Here is a 26,867-nt window from a genome sequence, read left to right as displayed (position 1 = left end):
TCCCCCCGCCCTTTGCCCCACACTTGAAGTAAGCTTCCAATCCCTGTTACGCTTCGTCTCTCCGCCCAGGAGCAAAGGCTTTACAGCATCCACATGCAAAGATCTTGCCCTATAAATAAAGATGCAGTTTGTTTTCATCTCCTTTTCCCACATTTCAGTAGGCTATTTAACCAGTTAGTAAAGCACCATAGGCAGATAACGTTTCCTTCCACTCACTGCAACAGAAAGAGAGCCACTATTCTGGTCAAGATTTAAGTGACAATTTTGATCCCATCTTGGAGTGTCTGGACCCTTAAGTAAAAATATATGAACTTCATTTGCCTTAGAGCTTTAATTCCTCTGTCACTTAACCTCTCCCCTCTCAGGTCTGTGGGCAAAGAGTAGAGAGAGGCACCAGGCTGCAAAGAGGAGCCAAGTTTCTGAATCACTAAGGAACTGATATGCCATTTATGAAATGGGACTGAGTTGAAAGGACAATGGTTTCTTTTCCTGTTGATGCACCTGCTTTAATAAGTTGTACTGTAATTATAACCCTTCACACTCTCCTCCTTTAAGGACGATGTAAAAACAGTAGCAACATTTTAGACGTAAATCATGGGTTCCAACCAGCTACCGTGCGACAGAATAAAGACTTCCTCCTGTGTTCTTTACAGTACCTGCAACTCCTCTAAATGATCTGAGCCTTCAGCAGTACATTGAGTATTTGAACAATAATCAGACATCTGGTGCAAAGAGAATGATATTAGAGACACAAGGTACAGTGCAGGCAAATAAGGCAGATTTGGGGGCAGCTGGGTGGTTCAGTCAGTTAAGTGTCTGACTCCGGTCATCATCTCAGGGTTTGTCAGACCGAGCCTGGCATCGAGCTCGGTGCCAATTGCGTGGAGCCTGCTTGAGATTCTCTCTCTTTCCCTCTCTCTGTGCCCCTCCCCCACTTCTGCTCGCTCGCACGCTCTCTCAAAATAAAATACTTTTTTTTTTTACGAAAAAGGCAGGTTTCTATTTGAGTCGCTTTTTCTGAGAAAGGGCTTTTCTGAGGCTAGAGGTAGATGAAAGCAGTATAAAACTGTAAGACAAGAAATAAATCCCTTTTACTCCTACAGACAAGAACCTACCCCCCTAGTTCTAAACTGAGGGTTCTCAACCGCTTTGTACTCGCAGGCCTCCAGACATTCTAAAGAAGGCCCAATACTTACGATGTAATTACTACTGCGGAACAGCCATGCGTCTTCACGGGGCCTATAAAAAGCAGTGGTAATTAACTCACGACTCACCAGGTATGTCTTTCTAAACATAAGCCTTTGTGAACGGGAGTTGCTCAGTGCGCTCCTTCTCCAGACCCAAGAGGCACTGTCCCTAACTAGTAAACAAAGACTTGGCATTACGCTGTGTCTCTCACGTTTGATGTCAGCCAACTGAGAGATCACTGTGTGCGCCATCTACTGAGATCATTGTTTTAAACATATAGACAGATATGTCAGGGCCTGAGAAGGGAGAAAGATACACTGGTGCCTCTGTAAACCAGTTGAGAACCACTACTGTAAAGAACAGGTAATATTTATGGAGCAATTAATATGTGTTAGGCAGTATGCTAAACAGTTTGCATGTTTTGACTAATTTAAGGCTGCAGTGGTGACAATATTTAAAATCACAGCTCAATACTTAAAAGCAACCCATGGGCTAGTTCTAAGGAGAACTTTAGTCATGTTTTTAAATAACTGCTTTATTATCTAAAAATAAGCCTTTCCCACCTAATCTCCATCTGAGAAATGGACAAGACAGGAGTAACAGTGATCATTTGGCTCTTAAAATACTCTAAACTCTACCAGTTGGTGTCCTTGAGGCTGGGTATTTCCTTTCTAGATTCCTAGTACATCCCCAGAAATGCTGAGGGCAGAGAATTAATATGAACAAAATGGGAGTATGTCCTGGGGAACACTTTTTAAAACTCTTGGGGCTCAGGGCGCCTGGGTGGCTCAGTCGATTAAGCTCGTCAGGATCTCACGGTTCTTGGGTTTGAGCCCCGTGTCAGGCTCAAGGCTGACAGCTTGGAGCCTGGAGCCTGCTTCGGATTCTGTGTCTCCCTCTCTCTCTCTCGGTCTCTTTCTCCCTGTCCCATTTACGCTCTTTCTCTCTCTCTCAAAAATAAATGAACATTAAAATAATAAACCTCTTTGGGCTCACGTGAAATTCCCTCATCTCTTCACTCTTCCTTCAGAATGGAGAATGCCTGGTTGTTGCCCCATATCTGATAAGCAGAAGTTTAGTCTAGCACAAGCCTTACTTCAAAGTCTAAGTCAACTAAAGCTTGGCAAGATCATCATGAGAGATACTTGAGCTAAGTTTCAATCACTGTTGATAAATATTTATTGAGCTATATACAAATAAATGTTTAGGCCCTTTTAAAAGGAAATTATTTGGGGGGGGCACCCGGGTGCCAGTTAGTCAGTTACGCATCTGACTCTTGATTTCAGCTTAGGTCTTGATCTCATGGTCAGGAGTTCAAGCCCCATGTCGGGCTCTGCATTGGGTGTGAAGCCTACTCACTCATAAATACGTAAATGAATGAATAAATAAATAAATAAATACATAAACAAACAAACAAATAAAATGTTTTAAATAGGAATTATACACTAGGGACAAAGATCAAACTACATACTGGCACACTGTGAAAATACAAACATCTCACCTATTGGGTCAATTATTGACTCCCTCCTTGATGGGTATGTGATTTTCAGCCTGAGGGTTATGGGCAACAAAACACAAAGTATTTATACTGTTCAAGTGCTGGCTTTATAATTATTTTTTAAAAAATTTTAATGTTTATTTTTGAGAGAGAGAGAGAGAGAGAGAGCGAGCATGAGCAGGGGAGGGGCAGAGAGAGAGAGGAACACACAGAATCTGAAGCAGGATCCAGGCTGAGCTGTCAGCACAGAGCCTGACACGGGGCTCAAACTCACAAACTGTCAGATCATGACCTGAGCCAAAGTCAGACGCCTAACCGACTGAGCCACCCAGGCACCCCTGTACCGACTTTATATTTAATACCTCATTTAAAACTCCCCAAAATTCTATGCCAAAGTAAAAGAATTATTTTTAGCAGCACACAGACAGAGAAGACTAAACTATTTATTCAACAGGTTACTTTGCTTATTTATCCCGGGGACTTTCTGTCATTAACTCAATGACTCTTTGAGGTTATGTTCAAAGGTAAATATTTTTTTTTAAAAGATAGAAACTCCTTCCCTAAAAATACATCTAGGCAAAGGTCATATCCTATATTTTATGGCACTTCAATCATGTTACTCTTTAAGCACTTGTGCAGATGCAAAACTGCTTTTAGAAACCCATTTTTTTACCTTAAAAACTGAAGTATAGTCAACATATACTGTATTATTCTCAGGTATACAGATAGACATTTGACAGTTATATGCATTATGAAATAAATGCTCACCGTAATAAGGAGTGTTACCATCTGACACCATACAAAATTATTACAATATTATGGACTATATTCCTTATGCCATACCTTACACCCCCAGGTCTTATTTATTTTATAACTTGGAATTTTTACCTCCTAATTCCCTTTACTTATTTTACTCATCCCCTGCCCATCCCCTCTAGCAGCCCCAGTTTGTTCTCTGTATTTATTATGAGTCAGCTTCTGTCTTGTTTACATATTTGTTTTGTTTTTTAAACATTCCACATACAAATGAAATCATATATATCTTTCTCTGTCTTATTTCACTTAGCATTACTCCCTGTAGGTCCATCCATGTTGTTGCAAATGGCAAGATTTCATTCTTTTTGATGGCTGAGTGATATTCCATTGTATATATACACCACATCTTCTAACACATTCATCAGTGGATGGACCCTTGGGCTGCTTCCATATCTTGGCTGTTACAAATACTGCTACGAGGAACATGGGGTGCATATATCTTTTTGAATTCGTGTATTTATTTTCTTCTGATAAATGCCCATAAGTGAATTGTTGGATGGTAAGAGAGTTCTATTTTTAAGTTTTTTGAGGAACCCAATCTTGATCACTGCAGGGCAGTGTCTGTAGAGGAAGGAGTGCAGGTAAATTATCTAGAGGAAAACTGGAACGATACAGAGATTAGGATGGCCCCTGCTCAAGGATGACAAATTTGTGAAGCGGTCCATATTATTTTTGTTTGTTTTTAGTCCGTGATTTATAATTACTTTGTGTGTTTGTGTGTATTCTACTCAAAACCTGCATTAAAAGAAAAATCCTGTTTCATAGGCTTTATCAAAGTAAACCTTAAAAAAAAAGAGATAGAGAGAGAGAGAGAGAGAGAGAGAGACAGAGAGAGAGAGAGATCTAGAGGTGTTCTGCTGGGTCATTCTGAACTCTGCGATCTTGGTCAAGTCACTTAGCTTCTCTGTGCCTCAGTTTCCCCATCAGTGAAACAAGGATGATACCTTGCAAGGCTGTGGTGAGGTTTAGAGATACTGTATGTAAAGCTCAGCGCATACGTCTGGAGCCTAAGGAAGCCTCTGGCAGATACAGAAGCTGTTAATTTTTAACGACTGTCTTGCACACGGGTTGTTCTGGGCCCCTTAGGAGGGCAACATGCTATTTGAGATCTTTCATTTTTATAACAAAGTGTCAGGTTTCCTAACCCCGCTCCTAAAGTCAGATGCTACCGGAGAGCTTTCTGATCACCTATGGGCATAGCTGCACTTCAGGTGCTCAGCACTGATGCTCAGCAAGGTTTTCAAACTGATTCATGTACCAGAACACCTGGAAATCATGAGCTCGTCTGGGCTAATAATGGTTATGGAACACCATTAAATCCTGATATGTTTAATTTTGTGATGTGAAACAGGACAATTTGACTCATAAAATACATGACTATGTTACATATTTAAAAAACAAATGAAAGATGGCGTCCTCCTCAGAACGAGGTGTTGAGCTAAATCTTATCCATGGTTAATAGTCTGTCTATTCATATTTGTTACCTGATCACACGATAAGGCAAAGCTCACCAAATATATGCACTAGAAAAACCTATATCTGAGGTAATTTTACTCACTCTCTTGGTTCTATTTCCTTTTTTTTTTTTTTTTTGGTGGAAAAAAGAGCATCATTTGATTACAGACAGTGAAATGGCTCAGCGTAGCTCACAGGAAAGCTGTTTTGGTGGAGGTAAGTTGGAGAACCACCGGTCTCGGGACCATGCAGATATTTCCAAGTTCTGTCTCCTAGCCAATCAAACCTCCACAGACTTAAAGAGTTGGTGCCCAGCTCCTCTCAGAAATGCCAGCAAAGAGCCACAATTTAATCTTGTGCCTTGAGTTTATACTCAACAAAATGGTGAACACAAATCATTTCTCCCTCCTTCCCTCCCTCCCTCTCCCTCTCGTACGAACCCTACTCAAAGCTCTGAACATGACACTGTCCTCTGTCTGTTGTTTCAAGTCCTTGTTTATAGTTTCTTTTCAACATTTAGTGACAAGGAAAGCACTTCCTATTCTGATGAACTTTGATGGTTCATCTCAATAAATAATAAAATAAAAACTGCAAAGGGAAAAAATGACTAATTTCCAGTTTTTGTACAGGCTGCAGGAAACTTGGCCTGAGTTTTATGCCCATTTGTGTTTTTTTTGGGGGGGGGTGTCCTAGGTTGTCTGGTATAATTGTCTTCTCTCTCCCAAATTCTTTATTACTTGGCTAGTCCTCTTTTGTTTTACTGGATTTAAACCTTATATGTAAATGTTTTATTAGAAATGACCTAAAATCTGAGAATTTAGACTCAATCAATTTATACATATTTTCTAAGGCCTTTATGTCCATAGAATTGAAGAGCAGCTTGAAAAGATGGACAATTAAAAACTCGCTCAAGGCCAAAATGAACAAATCAGGAGACTATAGATGCTGGAAAGGATGTGGAGAAACGGGAACCCTCTTGCACTGTTGGTGGGAATGCAAACTGGTGCAGCTACTCTGGAAAACAGTGTGGAGGTTCCTCAAAAATTAAAAATAGACCTACCCTATGACCCAGCAGTAGCACTGCTAGGAATTTACCCAAGGGATACAGGAGTACTGATGCATAGGGGCACTTGTACCCCAATGTTTATAGCAGCACTCTCAACAATAGCCAAATTGTGGAAAGAGCCTAAATGTCCATCAACTGATGAATGGATAAAGAAATTGTGGTTTATATACACAATGGAGTACTATGTGGCAATGAGAAAGAATGAAGTATGGCCCTTTGTAGCAACGTGGACGGAACTGGAGAGTGTGATGCTAAGTGAAATAAGCCATACAGAGAAAGACAGATATCATATGTTTTCACTCTTATGTGGATCCTGAGAAACTTAACAGAAACCCATGGGGGAGGGGAAGGAAAAAAAAAAAAAAGGTTAGAGTGGGAGAGAGCCAAAGCATAAGAGACTCTTAAAAACTGAGAACAAACTGAGGTGATGGGTATTGAAGAGGGCACCTTTTGGGATGAGTAGTGGGTGTTGTATGGAAACCAATTTGACAATAAATTTCATATATTAAAAAAAAAACTCGCTCTATGTAAACGTATGCTAATTTTTTTTGTAATGTTTATTTATTTTTGAGAGAGACAGAGCATGAGAGGGTAAGGGGCAGAGAGAGAGGGAGACACAGAATCTGAAGCAGGCTCCAGGCTCTGAGCTGTCAGCACAGAGCCTGATGCGGGCTTGAACTCACAAACTGTGAGATCATGACCTGAGCTGAAGTCAGACGCTTAACCGACTGAGCCACCCAGGCACCCCTTAATGTATGTTGTTTAAAGTCCATGTTTCCCACCGACGGTCATCTCCAAGCAGGCCAGTGTAGGTCTGCCTTATTTGATTTTTGAACTGCACTGTCAAGCTCAATCCCTGTATTATTCAAGGTTTTAGCAGGCGTTTTAATTAATTAATGTCTATGTGTTACTTGTCATGAATTTAAGTAATCAAAGTATATCATTTTACCCAAGGAAATTCCAAGTAGAATTTGTTACTGAACTTGAGCCTTTCTACTAAAAGGGAAATTGGAGAGAATCCAAATTCAATATTTTTATGAACTCATACCTACATTATTATAAATCATACATAAGGAAGGAGTTTTACATGGTGAAATGTCTTTTTCAAAAGAGGGAAACCACAGAGGTGTGACTTTTCGGTGGGCATCTTCATTTATCACTGGTGGCAACACGACCGGGACACTCTGAAGTGAAATGTAATAATCCATAGCACATTCTGAAAAGGGCTTCATGTCTATGGCCATACCACCCTGAACATGCCTGATCTTGTCTGAAAAGGGCGTCGTTTCCTTTCAGCGAATAATTTCCCAAGGATACACGTATCCCAAAGAAATAATCACTGAGATACATTATTCGTAACAATGATGGTTTGAAAAAAAATCCAAATATCCTAAATACAGTTAGACCACTAATGGCATTATCCGTATAACAGGACACTGTGTAGTCCTTAAAAACCAGCCTCTGGAAAATCATTTAACAACCTTGAAGAAACTTTGTGTGAGACACAGGAAGAAGGAAGATTGGAACGCTTACACCAAAAAATACTAGGATTGGTGACCACTCCATTTTGTTACAAACCCAACTTTGATTTTTTCCTTTGAAATTTGCCACATTTTCTGAAATCTCTAGAATGCAGCTCTGCTGCTGCTATAATCAGCAAACCAAAAAATTCCATTAAGAGAGTGCCTTTGGGTATCACCTTTTTAAGAGGGAGTCAGCCTTGCTCTCGCGACAGAGAGCATTTCTCCTGCATGCTTCTCTGCAAGATGTCTGCGGCGGTGGGGGGGGGGGGGAGGGTGTTCACAAGGCACTCAACGTAGAACTAAGCATCATCTTCAGACGCTCCCCATTTCGGACACCGTGCCACACCCCAAATCGAAGCTCCTGGGTAAGCCCTCCAGACTGCCAAGGCTGCCAGCACCACGCGGCACTCCTGACCCAGGCTAACTATGCTCTGCTGGGCACACTCTGAAGCGCACTCAGGGACAGATCTACTGAGTAAAATGCCGAGCAGTGGTTCAAAGCCGCCTAAATCTGGAAGGCAGCTATGCTCACCACTATACCACCAACGCAAAGCCGCCTAAATCTGAAGCAGCCATCGAGCAGACACTATCACCCGCGGCCCCCCAGCCTCAGTTTCCTCAGTTGTAAATGGGGTCTTTACGGGCCTGTCGAGCTTCTACTCTGCCAGGAAGTTGCAGCGTTTTACAGGAACAGCGGAAGGAGTGAGACACGCAGGGGTGACGCCGAGTGAGAAGAGGGCCCCTGCTTCTGCTCCCAGTTCGATTTGCAGGGATTCCTTTGCTCTGGGCGGGAGAGTGGCAGCAGACGTGCGCAGTGGTGACGGGCACAAACTACAGGGAGGAAGCAAACCACCGCGCCCTGAGACCTGAGGAGGGGGCGTGCTGGCTGAGAGTGAAAGACGGAAAACAGGGCCCGGTCAAAGAATGTGAATGTGGCTGGGGCAGAAAGCAGCTGTCGGTGCCTCCCCCTCCTGTGTTACACCACAGTCACCACAGAACAACGAAATGGCAGCCTAGGTATGTCTAAAAGAAGAGACAAGGAGGGGGGAAAAATAGATGTTTTTATAGTTCTTGCTCTGGGACGGGCGAGGAAAAGAGGAGAAGCGTGCAGGACACCTATAAAGGCCTTCCGGCAATAAGGGAACATGTGTAATGCAGATTGAGAGACACGTTTCTTAGGAAATGGGGCCATGAGGTGACCTTCATAAATCTCTGAGTTATATAGCGTTCTCTGGGGTGTCTTCTATCTAAAACTACTGTAGCCTACAAGGGGATTCAAATGGATAGTCTCTGGCTTTCCTGAGTTACTGTGCAAACAAGAGCAGAGCATGGGTGCGGGAAAACCACCAGAGCCTGATCGGTGCTTATGTGATGCTCTGGGAAATGCAGTGGGACAGTACGTGTGCGCGGGCGTATCTGTGCACGTGTGCGTGTGCAAGTGCATCCTCTTCCAGTTGCTAGATCAACCTCAGCTCCCTTCTCCTACCCAGTGGTGCTCAACTGGGGATCACCATCTGCCTTCCAGGAACTGCTTCTGTCCTTCAACAGGCAATTAACGCAAGCCTGTTATAGATCCCTGGGGCCCTTGGTAAGGGGAAGAGGGGAGAGGGCTGCAAAAAGCATCAACTGGAAGTCCAGAAATCTCATGAGGACAGGAAAGACACTGGGCCTGGTAAAATAAGTAGGGACCAGTGGCTATTTGTCATTCCCTGCCAATTCGGGTTTTTTTTTGTGTGTGTGTGGGGGGGGGGGGGATTCATGTGGGTGGCTCTCATTTGCCGGCTCCATCACAGAGAACATAGGGCAGCGTGAGTACACAGGTCAGTGCTGTAGGCTCCTTTCCCTCTCGGAGTGGTATGTAGGAACCCCACTGAGACTGAACCCCAGTGAGACTCTGGGGAGAAGCATTTTGTCTCCAAAGATTCTACCCCTGATAGAGAGCAGCCTCCCTGATAAACTCTGCACAGCTATAAGGGAGCTTGAAGAAGACTGTTCATTAAGGTGCAGGCTAAATGCTCTTTTTTAAAGAGAAGGAATGTTCTAGGACAGGATGGAAATGATCTCCAAAGGAAACATCTTCAGAAAAAGAATTGCCACAAGTGTATGTGCAGACACACACATACTTTTCATTCGTGTACCCACTCACTCTCTCCTGGTGTCTCAGCAGAGCTCAGAGGGGCAGGGAGTGAAAGTCAAGCAGCAGAAAGAAAAAGAATGAGCCCAGATGGACTGTCCAAAACCACCTGATTGGTTAAGACTCCAGGGTTTGTACCCCAGACCCCTAGGTGGGCCATCTTTAAAGTAATGAACACACAAACACAACCTGGTGGCTTTATTACTGAACTCACACTAGATAGTGGTGCATGGGTGGCCAGGAAGACATAAGCCAAAAGGACAGGAAGAATTCAAGAATAGTTTTAGGGGACAGAAGGACAGAAAAAGGATGCAATGAGTTAGCTCAAGAAGACAGTCAGTAGTATACATACGTCACTGGAAAACATTATCTTCAGATGACTAAAACACTAAAGCAAGTTAAAACAGTATCAGGGCAATTTAGTATAACTGTGACGTGCTGTGGGTTCTATAAACCCAATCAATGCCTTTGGTTTTGAGGGCATTACACGAACAATGGAGCTCTATAAATTAATATTAGAAGTGTCTGTCAATCTCTCCTTTTGGGATTTGGTATGGAAGCTTTTAAATGTATGTATCTAAATATCACCATCCATGATGCAATTCTTCAAAATGTAAGCCTTCATACTACCTACCTTGGCTGACTTAAAAGTCATTAATTAATTATAAGATTACAGCAGACTGGTGAGGTCTGTAGGATGAAGGCAGTGGGAGAGACCCACACAGAATCTTCCCTTCAGAACCTCACAATACCTCATGTTATCAAAGGCCCAACCTTATGGGTTCAAGAAAGAATACTATTTTAGAATATTCTCTTTTTGAGACAAAAAGCTCCTGAACTACAACAACCCAGTAAGAAAGATCAACACATACTGAAACACTTTATTCCTCTGAGTGTGAAAATTAAACAAGAGAGGTAGGGAGTCTGAAATTTTATACCTACTTATAAAATTTTAAAAAACCCATTTTTATGCAGTAATAATGAACAATAGCCTTTAATATACACAATTCCCTCACTCAGGCAAACCTTCAGGATATTCTTGTGAACAGAATGTAATACACTTGCTGACGTGTCTCCCCCTTTCGCCCTCCACCATACATGGTATGAATACAACCACACACACACACACACACACACACACACACACACACACACACCCCTAAAATGTAATTTAGAACAACTGAGGGGAAACTTCAGTTTGAATTAAGGCCTAAATGCTCATGCAAAGAATTTTTTTCAAAAAGAAATACAGAATTATCCTGAAGTCCAAAATGTAATTCTAACCAACAGCTAAAATATCTTAGGCAAGTTTAATGAAGGAAGACCTGCCATCAGAATCTTAAGAACTTGAGAACTTGGTGCTTTTAGAGCCAGTTAAACACAGATGATTAAACCTCCCTTCATAATCTTTGCAATATCCTTTACAACCCCACTTGTTTGTTTAGCAAATTAATGAGATTTTCCAGTATTGCTGAGGACATTACATGTCTACTTCCCGAAAGTCTACCCGTTAGAAGTCTTTCTAAGTTGTAATGTAAGAAAATGTAAGCCTTTGTGTACAGTAATAGGTGAGAAATATTTCCTGGAATGCTGTACTCAATCGCTTCTCAAAACATCATTCTTCCTTGTAACACGGGTGGCACTGGGGGCTTGATGGTTTTAATAGCTGCTGAACAGTCTCCAAAAAATGCTCGAAAGAGGAGTTCTCCTGCTAACATATATTGATGAATGAATTAATAAAATTCAAGGCTGCTTTGGGCTGAAAAAGCACTGGTGACATTCCTGAGGCATATGAAATTTTTGGCATTAATGTTTATATTTACCCTCTCAAAAATCTGCAGGCAGGCCCACCAAGGTCATGTGTCCCGCTGGATGAGAGTTTGCTGCAATACTTTATTAACATGGAAAAGGAGGCAATGCACTAAATAGAATGCCCCAGCCACAATGTGATTAGACAGCTGGCCCTCAGGTTTCATCTGCCTCTAATGACATTTATTTGAACACTCAAAACCACATATCTATCTAGGTCTATCTCTACATCTCCATTTATCTACACATCTATCCATATCTACATATCTATGTACATGTACATGAGACAACACACTCTACGTGTGTGTGTGTGTGTGCATAAAACGACCTGCCACAGAAGGAGTTTTATTTTTCTTTATAAAGAAGACATTCATAAAACTTTTTGGATTTCTGTATCACTGGCAGATCATAGGTCAGACTATGTGTTATGGTCTCTAATTTATAGGGAAAAAAACCAATATGGCATCTAGATGTAAGTCTTATAAAGACTGGCTGATGACTCTAATCAAATAGGGAGATTAAAACACAACCCCCCCCCCCAAACCCCTAAGCCAAACTTTGGAGATTCTGATTAAGTGGGTCTGAGCTGAAACCACAAGATATAAATATTTTTGCAAGTCCCTAGCTGTTGACCCTCGGGTTTGGGAACCCTGTGCTGGAGCAGGAGAGGCACTGTGGTGGGGTGAGGGAGGCCCAGGCTGAGACTTGTCGAGGATTGAGGATGGCAGCAGCAGTGTGCAGAGGGCATACGGGGACTCCGGCACAAGCTTAGAAGCACCAATGCAAAGACCTTGCACTTTCAAGCGCCTTTTTTTGAGAGCAGGACTGCCATCCCTGTGAGCCAGTGAGAGAGGAGACACCTTAAGCGAGGCGCGCACAGAGAAAGAACTATCAGCACCACAGCATCAGGTACCGCACCTACAGCACATGGGTACCCAACCACAATCGTGTCAGAACACTGCAGGAATGTAGTCTGAACTCAAGGTCTGAGAAGCTGTTTGGCCTTTAAAGTGTGAGTCATCACGTGTCAAAAGAAAATAAACAGAGTTTGCTTCGAGGTGCAAAGAAGAGGCTGTAGGTAAGATTACCTAAATGTGCCAGAAAAGTCTGGAGGCAGAAAAACATGGTGGGTTATAAAAGGATGAACAGAGTGGAAACAAAAAAAAAAAAAAAAAAAAAAAATCCCATTCCATCTGTGCAGCTCTGAGCCTAAAACATGGCAATCTTTATTTGGAAAAAAAGTTAATGAAGATTATGGAACACGAAATGACTTTTCATCAACTTATTTCTCTAAAAGAAGCATGCATTTGCATTTTCATTGAACTGATCAAATGTTATCTAAGAATTGCTTAATTGCCTTAATGGTTTAATTCTATTTGCTGCCAATCTGATTAGCAAAGTGTGTGTCTGTGTGTGCACCCGTGTGGGCTGGCACTGAATGGGAGGGTGAAACCTATTACTGAAAGAACAGCGATGAGGAGCCGGCTGGCTTTTGGTTAATTGAGAAACCATGAGTGGTGTGAGGAGGTCACCGTATCATTTATTTTAATTTTCTCCTCTCCCGTCTTCCCAGTCACTTGTTCATCTCAGGAACCTGCGTTAGATTTGAGACCGCTAAGAGCACGTGTTAATTTGGGTTAAGGAGAGGGTGAGCCCAGGTATTACTGGCAGCGTAGTGATTTAATAGGAACCTGGATATAGTTTAATAGATCCTTTGAGCCTCAGTCAGACATGGTTAATATGGATTGGGGAAACATCTTATAGAAGTTAATACATACATTAATCTCTTGGGACCTTGCAACAATACACAGCCTAAGAAAGTAAAAATAATCTCTTCCAACCTGCAGGGGAGCATGTATTGATAAAAGCCCTGGATTCCGGCTTTGGGGCAGGGTGAAAGCACCAGACTAAGCTTCCAGAAGCGGTTCTGCCCTCGGGGGAAGTCACATTCTGTCTCTGTGTCTCGGTGTCCTCAACTTCAAACTGGGACGAGTGGTTTTAAATTTGTTTTTTAAAGGGCCTTGGGTTTCAGACGTGTACCTCAGGACCTGTGCAGGAAGTTCAAGGGAAGCTGGGCAGAGGAGATTCTACCCTTCGTTTTGAGCTCCCCAACCTCCCTCGGATTTTACTGTACTTTGATCAGGCTGCAGTATTGGTATGCTAAACAAGATTTGGGTTGAAAAAAATGCTTTCTTTGGTTAAAAGTGTTAGATAACTACTGTCTCTAAGATTCTGTACAGTTTTAATAAAGTCTTCCCTCTGAACACTCTGTTTCTTCTGCTAGGAAAATGTATCCTCCTCTTCACATTTTGAAGCTCCAACTTCCTCAAGACTTCGATCAAATGCCATTTTTTCTACGAAAACTCCCTCAACAGGAAGCTTAGCTATGGAGGGGATTTATTTGCTGGAAATCAGTTCTGTGGCTACACTTGGCAGAAGAACACTCTTTCCTAAGCTGAAGATACTACATAGTTGGCGATTTGGTCAGGGATCCTGGATGATTAAGGATAAAAGTAGACCCAGGACAATATATATCTATAGCCTTAAGTTCATTTCTTTTGATGCAGTAACAGCACTCACAGAAATTTATCCTAATGAAACAAGGACAGATATGTGCAATGATTTATTACAAGGAGGCTCAGGTGATAAGGGTGGAAAATTAAAAAAAAAAAAACAACAAAACACTAACCGTAGAAGCAAAAGTCAAATACACACACAAAACAGTTAAACAAACTTTATACTTTGAAATAACACAGAGTCATTAATTATCATGTTTTGGAAAAGTATCTCATGATGTGGGAGGACGATGACTATATAATGTCGAGCAGAGAGGGCAGGGCATAAAACTATATATAGAATATGCTGACAATACTGTTATTCATCATAAGTACTCAAAGGAAACTTAACAAGAGTAGTGAATGATTGTTCCTTTAATTTGCTTCATCACATTAGTAAATATACAAGCAATTTTGTTTCCATCAGCTTTCTCTAATTTTCAACCACATGATACTTCCAAAACATAAATGTGTGAGGAGTCTAAATCTACTACTGTAAGAACTTTATTTATTTATTTATTTATTTATTTATTTATTTTAATTTTTTTTTTCAACGTTTATTTATTTTTGGGACAGAGACAGAGCATGAACGGGGGAGGGGCAGAGAGAGAGAGGGAGACACAGAATCAGAAACAGGCTCCAGGCTCTGAGCCATCAGCCATCAGCCCAGAGCCTGACGCGGGGCTCGAACTCCCGGACCGCGAGATCGTGACCTGGTTGAAGTCGGACGCTTAACCGACTGCGCCACCCAGGTGCCCCACTGTAAGAACTTTAAAGATAAGGGTCGCGGGGAAGACGCCTCTAGAAATGGGTTCTAAGTATCCACTGTGCCACAGACTAGCCGCAGGGCTCAGCAAATGGTTTCACGCCACTTTGTCATTTGCAAAGGAAAGGTGTGTATCTTAATTTTTTTCTATCCCTAGTGTTTAAAACACTGGAAGTTATCACTGATGTATGTTAATTATTGAGTGGACTGGTGGATATAAGGATGAGTAGATGGATGGAGTGAATGAACTCTAATGAAAGAGTATAAAGAAAGATGAATTAAAATCCTAGGCTTCTTGATTCAACTCTTAAAATCTATATTATTAACTATCAGGGCGCCAAGTGAAACTTGAACCTGACACAGGGAAGCCTAGTTTGTGTTCTTTTTGATTCTTCCGAGCTAAGGTCATGCGCCTTCACAGATCCATCAACACCTGGGACTGGTCCCAAAAGGGAAACTCAGATTTCACGATTAAGTTATGCACTGGGACGCACTGTCTGTGAGCGGCTAGTAGTGAAAGTCAGAGTGGCAACAGCTGAACTGGAACAAAGGCAATCTGGTAACATTTTGATGATCAAAGGCAGGAGACCAAGATTTAACTGAATGAAATACACCGCATGGAACAGTACTCATAGGATGCACACTGGAGCTTCAAACCCGAAACACAACAAAAAAGCAAAATCTATAAAGGGCATCTAGCTGGAGATAGAACTGAGGTCAAAAAAAAAAAGAAAAACAACACAAACAGCGAGGAGTAGGAACCAGCATTCCAGAACAACACAGATGGGACAATATCCCCCAAATAACCTCAGTAATGTGGCCTTCACCGAGTCTAAGAACAGATTGACTGTCCATCTTGGTCATCCAGGCAGGCTCTGACCACAGTAAGAAGATACTCATCTCTTGGAGGCCACTAGAGAGATGGACATATGCTGGAGGGAAGCACCTAAGATTAAGGCCCATCTTAAAGGACCCCTAACTTGCAACCGGGGCATAAAAAAATAAAATGAGGCTGCCTGTTATTCACATAAACTCCAATTCTATTTTATGAGCGGGAGCAGAAAAACAGAGAATACTTTACCCTTCATCTTTCGGGCTATCAAAGCTTTTCTAGGTAATGCCACCAGCTATGACTGCTCTCTTTTACACAGTGAAATCGTTTCTAAGGGAGTAGCCTAGTATATTTAGAGAAGTAAACTATTCTTGCATATGTCTTCAAGATCTATAATGGAAGATAAATCCTGTTAGCCTGGGCATGGCAAGGTAATTATTTCAACTGCTACATTTCTGTGGAACAAACAAAACCATTCCTGGCTTATGCATTTCCTATTTAATGGCAAAGGGAAGAAATGCTATGCTCACCATGCCCAGAACACTGGCTGTCACAGACCAGTGGCAACCAGAGTGAGGAGAGGCCCGGTCAATTATCACCACTGGATATCAGAGTCCTGTGGGCTACACGTGCTCATATCTGCCTGTCCAAACTAGCCTGGAACGGAATGATGCTGAGCAAGAAGCAAAGGGAAAACTATCATGGTTGGAACATCAGGGCATTTGGGATGCAAAGCAGAAGCTTATCTTTTTTACTGTTGCAGCTCCAGAGAAAATCAATTTTGACACAGAACTGCCACTTTACAAGCAAATAACTATACTTTCCAATAACCTAATCTGTGCAAAGCCTACTGAAAATTCCCTAAAGAACCAGTAGTTAAAACCTCCATTAAATCAAAGGGTTTAATATGGGAAGGGAAGATAGGATGTGGTTTGACTTGGGAATGTAATGGACTCAGTGGGGAAATAAATACGTTGTTTTATGTGTACAGTTACAGAATATGAGAACACGGCATTCATTTCAAAGGGAATTCTCTTGCTGTGCAACTTATTCCTAAACAGATGTGATTTTTGCTTATTCAAAAACATTTAGGTAACAATTACAGCATAATAAATTATAATTGCCATCATCTTCCAGCTACGTAATGCCTTCTATGCAAACACAAAGAAAAGGCAATTACACAAAACTGTAAAACCCATATTCAGGTAGGTTCTGAGGCCTAGATTCAAATAATCTACATTATTCTCACATAAACACTGCACTGTGCCTCATGTATGTATCTTACTATGCAGTGTGGAAACTACTTAGCAAATAACTAAGGTTTGTTAATCACTGGCTGGAACAGTCCCCAGCAGGGGAATTTTCAGGGTACCAGGAATGCCTTCCAGCCCTCAGATTTCTTTTCTGGTCTTGAACTACTATCTCACTCTCCACCATATAGAGCTTCAACCCACTGGCCACTCACATGCAAATACTCCAAAGAGAGTAGAACATTGTGCAGGTATCATTGTTGTTAAACCTTAGAATAATTAAACTACCAGATTTTCAATAGGACCATGTGCTAAGGGCAGGTAGGATCTGACAGGAAGGTGCACCAAGGGTTGGGGCGCCTGGGTGGCTCAGTCGGTTAAGCGTCAGACTTTGGCTCAGGTCATGATCTCGCGGCCTGTGAGTTCGAGCCCCGTGTTGGGCTGTGTGCTGACGGCTCAGAGCCTGGAGCCTGCTTCGGATTCTGTGTCTCCCTCTCTCTCTGCCCCTCCCCCTCTCATGCTTTGTCTCTCTCTGTCAAAAATAAATCAACATTAAAAAATTTTTTTAAAAAAGAAAGAAAGGTGCACAAAGGGTTGACAAGTGTCTGTGTGGCTCCCTCTCTCAGGAGTAGCATTTTGATTCAGGCTCCATCAGAGCATGAAGTGACCAATATAAAGCCCACTTACTAACCAAGCATTTTTAATTCCTTCTCTAACTACAAGGTAACTCGCTATCTTACAACCACGACTAAAGAAAAATGGAAGCGATGGGAAGGAGATTCCTGTCTGTGTATTTCTCTAATGTCTCATTTGCCATTGCCTCTCACCAAAGCCACTCAAATCTCCATCCTTATCATGCACTGTATCTCTCATCTGGAAGTTCACACTAGTACTCGAGTGCTCTTTAGGTCACATATAACTTTAAAAGAAAGAAGAAAATCTTGCCTGCTGAGTTGGTGACATGTCTAGGACATTGGGGCTGATGGTGTGCTTCCTGAAACATTTTTAATGACTTATGAGTCCTGAAACATACACATGCTTTTACATAATCATCAGAAACTCTAAGATCTAAAGTCCCACTGGTGAGTGATGTTGAGTGGCTTGATCATGCTTTCCCGTAAGCATTTTGGATGGGAATGTGTAGCGGACGATGAAAACTTTCAGTAACTAAAGTCTGTGTAGGTCATAGGACCATTGTATGTCTCAGGACGTGATAAAGAGATTTAAGAACCAAAGTACATGACTAGAGACTCCAAGAAGGCAAGGACAACCTGACTCCTATAGTCCTTAAATCTAGCACAACATCTGGCATAAGGGGATAAATATTTGTTAGAGTAATAAAGATAAGCTTTTGAGATATCCAAAGACCACCAGTAGGTCTACAGAATCAATTCTGTGAGCCAGGAGAAATGAACAAAAATACAGACAATGAAAATTGGTCTAAACAGATCAGTGCTAAGTCCTGACCAGGCTGAAAAATCTGACCCCACAAACAGCAACCTTCAAAGTGTGAATGAATGATGGTTTTGTTTATACTGCTTGGCCTAGGAGAGCAGGGTGGCTTTCCATTCTGACCAAAAAGTTCTCCGGGCTCCTTAGTATTTATAAAATAATCCTGCTTGCCAGTTCATCTTGTTTTTTAAGATTACCAATCTATTCTTGATCACAGGGATGGGAAAGGGATATCATCAGAAGTCTAGATATGGATGAGAATGAACCATGTCACTTGAAGGAAAAGCTTCAATGCAATACCTTGATCTTTCATCAAAGGTCAGAACTAAAACAACATGGATTCCATGACAGAATTTTCCAGGAATCTCCAACTGAGGACATTGTCAGTTACGTTCTCCAGTCATTCCCTAAAACCTCACGTGATGCATTTTTAGAAGTGTTTAGAACGAGGCAAAAATAAATTGCTTCTCTCCACCCGACTCCCAACACCCAAATAAGAAGCTAGTTATCTCTTCTAAAAACAGGAATTATCACATTCTTCCACTGCCCTGGCTTCCAGGAACCTCAGTGTCAATTTCATCAACAAACTCAGTAACAACATGAATGTTGCAAAGTTCTTACTCCGCCCAGCCAGGACTCACTTTTACTCCTATCGTATTAAACATTCCAATTGCTTCAAATGCCTTCTTGAAAGCTGTGGGTTAAAAATAACTATAATAGTAAAGAAAAACATATTTATTTTATACATCTCTCCAGTTTGTTCACAAGATGTTCCTCTGTTTAGTTCAAACATGGGATCACAAAAGGTCATGCCAGGTACGTTTTTGTTCTCTGGCAAATAAGAGTGCTGATGGTCAAAGATGGTGGAATGTTCAGGCACTGTGAAACTAATTTCCAACTGCAAAAGAAAACTCAACTTTTTATAATAGTCCACTGGAGAAATGTGTATTCAGGCACATAAATAAAGCAGCTATAAATATAAGATATGTATGTGATTTATCATACATGTGGATAAGGAAAATAGAAACAGCAAAATTAGACCACCTGTCTTCAGCTTAATGATTTTAAGACCTAGAGGGGAGACAGTTATTTCACATTTATTTTACCTGCCTATTATGTTTGGTTAAGGAGATTTTTATAGCATTGAAAATATACACACTACCTAATAACTTTGCTTCCTGGCAGGCAGCATTCTCTTAAAAATCTAATTTATTCTAAGAAATGCTATCGTCATAACTAAATGCCGAACAATCCCAAACGGGCAGGTTAACAATTGTCAAAGGATCGGATACCTGAAGTGGGACAAAGGAAGGTTAAACTCAATCATACTGCAAATGAGGAGGAGGGAAGTATTTGCTTTCTCGCTGGAGTTACACTATCAGTGGTCAGTAGAACCATACGGAATACTAGGAGTCAAGTGTGAGTGACCAAACTAAACTGAACCTCAGTAGGAAAAGAATTCGAATCCACTAAGCGCTCTGAGAACAGAAAATAAATTATTCTTATTACTGACACAAGTATCATTTCCAGACTGAAGACATGCTTCCTCTCCAACATGTCTCTTCCCTGATCTCCAGAATGGAAACACGAAAATCCCAAGTGATTCAAAATCATGTTGAGTAGCCTCTTATAAAATACTATCTGGGCAAAAATGTTTTATTTAACATCATCAGTAATTTGTTTTATGGCCTTGGGAAATTATTTTCTCCTTTACACAGAAAAACATAAATGTATGATTATTGATAACAGAGAATTTGAAAGTTACTACCTGCTCGCCTGTAAGACATGCTTGGAGACACCTCTTGTGATTAACTTTGGTGAATGTCCTACAATGGTAACTCTTCATATGTAAGGTGTGTCACAAATTGCTGGTTTCCACAACTCCCTGGAATCTTGGCTTAGTTTAGCTCCTTTGCTAAAATGTACAAGACTTAGAATAATGTCATTTTCCTCATCAGTGACAGAAGTTTATGAGCATAGTGTGAAATCTCACACAAAAATGCAGCTTTTATTAAATTAAGTCTCTTTTCCCACTCTGAGAGAGGCCTAGCATTTACTGAAGAATAGACAGGCTTTATACGTTTGCTTTCTCCGTAACAGAAGTGTTTAGATACTTCTAACATCTAACTGTCACTAGATCTCACCTCTAACCTGTGTAGGCTAGAAATTATATCTCCAAACTGCTTCATGAAGATTAAAAAAAAAAAAAAAAAAAAGGAATAAATTCTAACAGTGGCCCAGAAGGGAAGTTCACGGTCACCTAACCCTAAACACTCCAAATAGCTCTGGACTTTGACCCAGACACTTAACCTTTATGAGCTTCCATTTCTATTTTTTTTAATTTTGTTTGTGTGTTTGTTTAGACAGAGAGGGAGAGAGAGCACGAGCAGGGGAGAGGCTGACAGAGAGAGGGAGAGAAAGAATCCCAAGCAGGCTCCGTACTGTCAATGCAGAGCCCGACGCAGGGCTTGAACCCACAGCCCTGGGATCATGACCTGAACCAAAATCAAGAGTTGGATGCTTAACCAACTGTGCCATCCAGGCATCCCAGCCTCCATTTCTAAATTGAAAAAGAACAGACTTAGAAATCCTAAAAGTTCTATAAATGAAGACTTCTCTCCATTCCCAGTGTGCACTTCTTTCTGGTCCTCAACACCTACCCCCAAGAATACTGGCAAGGGGACTCCACGAATGACCTGCGAATGTTTCTGTTGCAGGCTGAACCAGCACCCTCTAGGACATTCCTCAGTACCTCCTAGGAAGTGGGTTATCAGTAAGCATCTGTTGGATGAGTGCGTGAACACATGCACGGATGAAAGAAGTAGGACCACAGGGATCATTTTCTTTCCTGGTCTCAGAATGCTCTCAAGTACAGCACAGGATTCTGACCGGATTACACCCACTTAATGCTCAGATGCTCCTTTGATCCCATGGGCAGTGACTCATTTTACATCCCCTTCAATTTCTGTCAATCATACATGTTAACCTATTCAAATAAGTTCTTTAAAAAATGATTCTTCAAGAAAAATTTTATGTTTGTGGAGAGAATTCCAGAATACCCGAAGCTCCTTTTGAATCCACAGATCACAAGCTAAGCTCCGGAGTCTGGCTAATTTTCCTGTCGCTCAGAATCTGTCTTATTAACACTTTTAAAATGAAGAGACACACCCACTGTTCTGATCCTCTGCCTTTTTACCCTTGAAGTGACAGCACTGTCTACTGGGTCCTGTGTAGATTAAAAGGTATGCCCTACGGATTGCGTGATCTCTAAATCATCCATGATGTATTACGCTTAGTTTAAATGAGTGAGTCCCATTTGCACAATTGCCCTATTAATTTACTCATCATTGATTTACGCCACTTTTGCTGGAGATCTTCCACCAGACCCCTATTTTACATGGATCCGCACTAGCTCGGTTTCAGTATTTTACTCCAGGCCTCCCTATCTCATTGCTCTTCATTTGTCTTCATTTATCTGCCTTTTATTTCCATCCTCCCCTGTTCCTCCCTCTGCTGCCTTCCTGAAGTTTCTTCTGGCTTCTCCTCCATTTTCCTTCTCCTTTGGCCTTCCTCCCCTCTTACTTAAGAGCGCCTAATAAATCTCCAATTGGTGGTTAGCAATCCAGAGAAAAGTCTGAAGGCTAAGAAATACAGGCAGCGCAAAGCGCTTGATAAAAGTCAGGAAGAAGGTGGGAAAAAATGCTCAGACTGGAATCGAACCTGAGGGTTCCAGGTATTAAGCTGTTAACAGAGGACACCTTTGCTAAGGATCGTGTGATAAAGGTGGCAAAACCTGTGCCCTTCTGCCACCTTGGAGAAGCTTTCAGTTTTTGTTTTTTTGGGTTTTTCCCCCCTGTATCTCATCTTTAGCGACTTCTTTACTCTTCAGTTAACAAGCAGGAACTCCCCTCTTGTGGCTGCAGCCAGAACCAAATCAACACCTTGGGGAGCATTTACGATCCAAACACTGTGGGGGTAGCGAAGGGCTGCGGTATGGCCATTATCACTCTGATTTCTACAGGTAGGCTTTTAAGATCCTCATTAAACTAAATTTTTTGGTCAGACCAGAAAAGTCTTTTTTTTCTTCCTGAGACGACATAGGACATATTGAAGTCATTGCTTGTGCGCTCCCTTTCCTCGACTCTCCATCTTCCAGGATCCGCGTGATTCCCTCATCCAAACAGAAACTAGCAGTGACTTCATGCCAAAATATAGACAATGAAGGCATCATTAAACATAACAGTAAGGACAGGTATCACTGCCTTCTCCCTATCTTTTGTGGGTGAGAATGTTGTTTTTTATTTTGTTTTAGGGATTTTAATTCTAATACCTGGGTAGATGACAAGAAAAACGTGGTTACCAAAACACTAACCTGAAGGGAAGAGCTACATGCTTATTTAATTGTATTAATCACGATCAACTCATTGATTCAATAATATCTGACTTACCTGGCTTTTTCTTAGCTGGCACTTTAATAAGAAACACTGTACTTGGAACATTCCTAAAACACATGAAGGTATGGCAGTACACTGCAAGTAAATAAAATAGTTCATCTGGATCGTGAGCTTCTGTGGCCAAGGGCCACACGCCTCTCATCTCTAACTCCAACGAGCAGCACAACAGATGGATGAGGGCAACAGGAACCACACCCAACTACCCCCTACTCTCTCGACGCTTCCCTACGTTCTGAACCTATTCATGAAGCTCCCCAGTATTTAGGCAGGATAGAGATCCAGCCGATCTCATAAGGAGAAAAGACAGAAAGGCAACGCTAGACAGAGCTGGGACAAAACAGAAGGAAAGAAAGAAAGTAATTAAGGCATTAATGGTAAATCAAGGGAAGTTTCCACCTAGTAAAAGCAGTGACTTCATTATCTTGTATTTTGAATCTGGAGATTGACGTAAAGATGGGATTCTTGTCACGGAACAAAGTGCTGGCAGGGGTTTCTACCACAGTGCCTCAGAGAGAGGCCCCCATGATCAAAGCTCTGTTTAGAGAAATCAAGAATTAGGCAGCTCCTGGGTCCAACTTTGGATCTCCCCTTCCTGTAAGATACTAAGGCTGGACCTTGGGTGCCATCCACTAAAATTCGAAGAAAACTTGGATTCCGTGTAAGTGCTGTTAAAGTGGTGCTCTGTGGCAAAATAAATGAACTAATAAATACATTAGCATTATGTACAGGAGTTAGGAGTTAGGAGGCCTTTATTCAAACACTCAGAAGATGACCCAATTTGGCCTCAGGCTCATAGAATAGTCCCATAGGGACTAACAAAGATTTTGGAAATAATCTTTTCTGATCTCCTCAGGAAGGTTCCTTTGGTTCCTTTTGGGCCTGTCCCTTTTCATTTACACTCGGTAACATAATTAAGCATTTTGATACATTTTAAAGAGAAGTATACATTTCTCTTTAAAACAGTATCAGTATTTTAAAAGATCCTAAAAACTTCACCAAGATTCCTCTAGCTTAGGTTGAAAACATTCTTCCTCAGAAATATATCCTTAAATTTAAGTTCTATGGAAAACAAAAATGCTCATATTCTACCCATCATCCTAGTATCTTAGAGTTGAAGGGATACTTGAAAATAGCATCCGTGTGGGTTTTGTTGTTGTTGTTTCTGTATGAGCAAGGGTGGAGTATGTGGTGGCACACAACCAGACTCTGGCCTCAAAACCCCACCTTAAGGGAGGACCACTTCAAATCTATCCGTTCATCTGTTTTACTGGAAAGTCTTTCAGAGGTAGGCCTTCAACCCCTTCAGCGTCTTGCTATTGCTCGTGGACCAAAGACCAGAGTCGTGCAGCTGGCCTGCAGGCCGCCGGGGTTTCCAGCTTTCCAGACCTTTCACTCTGAGGTGCCCTCTCTCAAGGCCTGCTGCCTGCACTCCATTCTCCCACAGCCGCTCCAACCACTAATCTGGGTTCTTTCCTGTTTCGAGCCTTGAACACGCTGTTTCCTTTGCCCAAAGACTTATCATCCCCACCTTTTCCTAGCTAATTCCTGATTACCCAACAGGTATCAGCTGAAATGTCACCCCTGAGCTGGTCCACGCTTACAGCCCTTTATAGCAGCATTCATGGCAATCGCCGCGATTTTCACTTAGTAACTCAAGGTTGTCTCATATAGGTCTCCCCTGCGGGGGTGTAAGCTCCACAAGAACATCTCTTGTTCACCAACACATTCCCGCATCTTACCCTGGGCCTAACACACAACAGGGGCTCAATTAAATATCTGACGAATGCACATGCATGCTAACAGAGGACGCTACAGATACACAGAAGTATACAATGTCAAGAGGTAACGATCAAAAAAAAAAAAAAAAAAAAAGAGGTAACGATCAATATTGAATACTAAAGAAACATCAACATGTGACCCAGATCAAGACTTTTAAGAAATTTCAAAGAAGTTATCATGACATGGAGGCAGCTGAATAAGATTTCGGAGACAGAATGGGGAAGTCAACACAAATGGGGGCCAAGAACGATGTTTACTGATGAACTATTTTACATGATCGACCTCATGAAATCTACTGTCTCCACCACAATCGTGTTGCTCCTAATCTCTCAAGATAAGAGTACCAGAGTAAATGGCAGAGTTGAGTCCATTTCACGTCTGGTCTGACCCCAATAAGGGGTTTCCACTGTATCATGCTGTCCTGCCCACTGTACGATACATGCTCCCAAAGAGGAAGCTGCACTGGGGCTGCGCCTCCAAGGGCAGACACTGAGAGGTTCTCGGAGCCAATGTGTTTGGTAATTACTAAGTGGGGGATACACTCTGTAACTACATGGCCATTACTGTCCCTGAAGATTACATGGTACAGGCAATCTGAATGGGAATTTACTACTTTATTCCCAATATGATTCCCAGGTTGACTGAAATGTTAAGAGCTTCAAAGAGCTTCAAACAGCAGAGAGTTTCAGAAAGAAATCACTCTATTTGCCTACTTAAAAAAAAGCAGCATGGCTCATACGATGCAATTTTACTGTTAACCACTGCCAAGTTACACTGTCTGATTATTTGTGCCCATGAAGGCAACAGTTCAATTCGACCAAAAGGAAAGAGTATGAAAGAAATCTAGCACTCAGAGGAATGGAGCCCTCTTTGGGCCTCTTCTTCAAATCCTTGCTTCTGAGGAAGCAGACAGGAGTCTGTGGTTCTTGTCCACAGAGCTTCAGGCTTTCAAAACAAGCCTGGGCCTGGGCCTGTTGAAGCTTCCAGAGTGTTCTGATGCTAAGGAGTTTTCCCTTCCGGCGCTGGATCGCAGACTGAGTGAGTGAGCTACATCTGATCTCCACATCACAAGTGATTTCTTATCAGTTTCAGCTGCCTTAAGGATCATGCGAGGGTTTCCTCAAAAACTCATAGGATTCCATAAAACAGTGTGAAAGTCCCTTAAGACCTTCCGTTTTTCTCCTGAGCTCCCTTTTTATCAAGGCTTTCTTATTATCAAGAACCATTCTGAAAAGGCCGATGTGTTCAACCCCAACTATAATTTTTAAAATGCTAATAAAAACAAAACCAGGGTTCTTTCTTTCTTTCTTTGTTTTAAACCAATCAGGTTGGCAAGATGAGGGGAATGGGGAACTGATGAAATCCTGTATTGGTGAATATGTGAAGAAATGGTCCCCTCCCAACACATTAAAACATGCATAGCCTTTGAATCAGCAATTCTGCTCCTAGGAATTGACCCTAAAATGATCAATGGGTAAGTGTGACAAAAAGAAAGTAGAAGGATATTCATGGCATCCACGTTATTAAAATGAAAAACTGCCATCTAAATGTCGATAAATAGGGAAATGGTTAAAAATTATGTTGCATTATATGATGGTATACTATGCAGTCACTAAAAATTACTATGGAGAAACACACTGATGAGGGAAACATGTCCATGATTTATTGAGCACCTAATATATGACGTGCATTATTGCTGTATGTATTATTATGTTTGTTTTGTAATGTGTATATAACTTTTATATAATCTTAAAGTAAAAACTGTACATATTTAAAGTGTGCATGTTTTTCATATACATATATGCAGTGAAACGATTACTACATTTAAGCTGATTAACATACCCACTTTCTCACACAGTTACCATTTTTGTGTGTTTGTATGTGGTGAAAACATCTGAAATGTCTCTTAGCAAATATCCAGCATGCATTATTATTAACTACAGTCTTCTGGTTTCAGAAGTATTCACTCCTGACAGACCCCACCTGTGAACTATAAACACCCAATCAGATCAGCTACTGGATTTTGACACAGTAGCAACAATCTGCTTTTCTCTTAAAAAGTTACCATAGCAGTTTGCTGGTCCCTAATTAAGAGCACTCGCCTCTACCTTCCCTTCTTTGATTTTGTTGTGCTTCCTTTTCTTGTGAAAAGAAATGCTCTTACTTTAATGTCAATCTGCTTCCTTGCACCTGACCCTTTTCTTTTCCTTTTGAAAGAAACTAGAGCTTCCAAATGATTCTGTTAAGTAGACTCCAAAGTCATGCCATGTTAAGTTAATTGTATCAAACA

General features: G+C 41.5%; 1 protein-coding gene and 1 pseudogene across 1 annotated transcript in view; one reads left to right on the top strand and one right to left on the bottom strand.

Annotated features, from left to right (window-relative positions):
* Nucleotides 1–26,867, bottom strand: part of LOC121017828 (autism susceptibility gene 2 protein-like) — a 796,117-nt gene that overhangs the window by 115,064 nt on the left and 654,186 nt on the right. The gene's annotated exons all lie outside the window — the stretch shown is intronic.
* On the top strand, nucleotides 4,084–4,173 carry LOC121017854 (uncharacterized; annotated as a pseudogene).

The sequence above is a fragment of the Herpailurus yagouaroundi genome, unplaced genomic scaffold, assembly GCF_014898765.1.
Source record: "Herpailurus yagouaroundi ecotype Mexico unplaced genomic scaffold, PumYag 216, whole genome shotgun sequence".
Classification (NCBI taxonomy): Eukaryota; Metazoa; Chordata; class Mammalia; order Carnivora; family Felidae; genus Herpailurus; species Herpailurus yagouaroundi.
This window is presented reverse-complemented; position numbering and strand designations above follow the sequence as displayed.